The sequence below is a fragment of the Equus przewalskii genome, chromosome 7 (genome assembly GCF_037783145.1).
Source record: "Equus przewalskii isolate Varuska chromosome 7, EquPr2, whole genome shotgun sequence".
Classification (NCBI taxonomy): domain Eukaryota; kingdom Metazoa; phylum Chordata; class Mammalia; order Perissodactyla; family Equidae; genus Equus; species Equus przewalskii.
The window spans coordinates 26359325-26361992 of record NC_091837.1 but is presented as its reverse complement, the minus strand read 5'-3'; positions in this window follow the sequence as shown (position 1 = coordinate 26361992).

Below are 2668 nucleotides of genomic sequence, written 5' to 3'. Positions count from 1 at the left end.
TCCTCCCAACTTCTCTCGGCGTCTGGAGTGTCACCAGCCTCGCCTTCCTCCCTGTAAATTGGGAGGGAGTCCATCAGCGGAGGACCAGCAAGGACCAGGACTGAGTCCCCCTTTGTGGTCGGGGACTTTGGTGAGTGACTCAGTTTCCCCACACCTCAGTCTTCTCATCCATTCAGTAGGGGTGATGGTAGACCCCACCTCCAGGGTCACGCCGACCAGGCCCGGAGGTGAGCGCTTCTCACAGGGCCCAGCACAAGCGCCACTCTTGTGATTTTGTGGCGACACCATTGTTACTCTGCAGCCACAGACTGGCTGCACAGGAAGCCCCCTGGCCTCGGGGCAGCATTTGTAGTGGGGCTCACCCCCCGGGCCTGCTCCTGGGGGCCCTCCTCCTCCTCCAAATAGCGGCCCTTGCTCACTCAGCCAGAGCAGGGCCACTCCAGCAGAGAGGACAGCGTGGGTTTCAGGGGAGGCGGCCGACATGTCTCCGGGGCCGAGAGAATGCAGGCGTGAGGAGCAGGAGCCAGAGGGTGGGGGCGGTGGAGCCCCGAGGAGCCCCGGCCTGGCCTCCTGACTCCCGGTGCTGCCCCAACGATGCGACCCAGTGCTCTGGTCTTCCGTACTTTTCACAGGAGGCAAAATTCCACATGCTTATATGATACCTCTTGAATTTTAAGGTGAGAGAATTTTTCAATTATTTCCATATAATCTGAACACAGCAGGTCGGCGTGTGGGATTGAGGCCAGTCCCCTGCCCCGATTCTACACCTCCTGCTCCTTCTGACTGACGGCTGAAGGCCCTCCCTGGGGACCCTCCCCACATCCGCCCCATTGCTCCCAAATCCCTTCTCCCACCTCATCAGATCTGAAGATGATGCTGGAAAGCAAGAGGGATGGTAGGTCAATGCTCAGAGGAGGTGATGACTGATACCAGCTTAACCGGTGACCTCCCCCTGGAGAAACTGGGATTAAAAGGCCTTTTCTGGGGCAACACCATCCTTGAGTGGCAACCAACAGCCCCCTCGTCCCTCGGTGCTGACAGCCCACATCCCATAATCGATGCTGGATACGGATTCACCTTGCCAGACACTTTGTAGATGACATGGGACCCAACATCAGCCACTGGAGACTTGAGAGGAGGCTGATGGGGGCTTCCCTCAAGTTTCCTTCCTAAACACGCAGAGGATGCTTACCTCTGTCAAAGCTGCCCCTAGTACACACACACACAAAACTTGCTTTCTTCCTGCCTTTGGGTGTGAATGGATGAGGATGTGATGCCAGGATCTCTGACACCCATCTCGTGACCATGAAGAGAAAAGACTGAAAACCACCTAAAGTACAGGGGAGAGTGCAGCAGGAAGATACAAGGAGCCTGGGTCCTTGGAGACATGGAGAACCCCTGAGCCAACCCTCAAACTGCCCAACTTTCAGCTTCTTAGTGTGTGAGATAACTCCTCTTGTTTAAACTCTTCCAACTGAACCTCCTGTTAATCGGCGTGAATACAAGCAGGTTTAGGACATCAAAGAAGCTGAGATCCTATGTGTGAAATTCTAAGACCCACGACAAGCATATGAAGAATATTCTCTGGGATTGGGCATATCCAACAACTGCCCTGTTGCTTCCAGAGAGATTTCCAAATGCCGTCCTGCCTCGCGCCTGTGTAGGCGCTGCTGTGTGCTCTCGTGACGCACTCACGAATGTGGACAGATGCCTCTGATGCTTTTACACACAGTCCAGAGCTCTGACCTAGATTTATGGGATGGATAGTTTCAGAGAAAAAGACTGCCAGGCGCAGCCAAACATGGTGTGTGGAATTTAATTATAGGGCTCCAGGAATCTGGCTGACTTCTTTCCACCCCATGTGAGAGGTACAATCGTCCTACACCACATTCTGCCAGAAATTCCTAAGGGACATATTCACATGAAACTTCCTTTTGTCACCCTGGGAATTGACTCCCTGAGGAACTCCAAGCCCCATTAGCCGCCTGCGAATATAAATAATTGCTTTCCAGTTCAGAAATATCCATCCTTTCTCAGAAGCCAGGCTGACAGTGAGCCCCAGACATTTTCTGAGTTGGAATCCCCGTCTCTCCTGCTGAGCCTCCTCCTGCATCCATGGGGGGCGAACACTGTCAGAATGCCATCCATCTTGGTTTCACTGCCTGATGAAGGTAGAGATTTCATTAAACCATCGCTCCACAGCAGACTGAGAGGGTATAACTTAGGGAGAGTCAGTGGATCTGGTTTTAGGCACCTATAGTACTTACAGCCATGAGCGCTATCAGTATAGGTGGAAATGATGCCTGGCCAGCCCAGGCCATTTCTCAGATGAACATCTGATAGTCACCCCCACAATGGTCCAGGTGTCCGTGTTTTCTCCCACAATGGGGAGTTAAAAATATCTCTCTCAGGGCTGGCCCCGTGGTGTAGTCACTGAGATCGGTGTGCTCTGCTTGGTGGCCCGGGTTCATGGGTTCAGTTCCGGTGCATGGACCTACAGCACTTCTCAGACATGCTGTGGCAGCGACCCACATACAAAATAGAGGAAGATTGGCAAAGACGTTAGCTCAGGGAGAATCTTCCTCAGCAAAAAAAAAGAAACAACCCCAAACCCTCCCACTTCTTCCTCTGAATGATGATCAGCCAGCCAGCTACCACCAGGCACTCC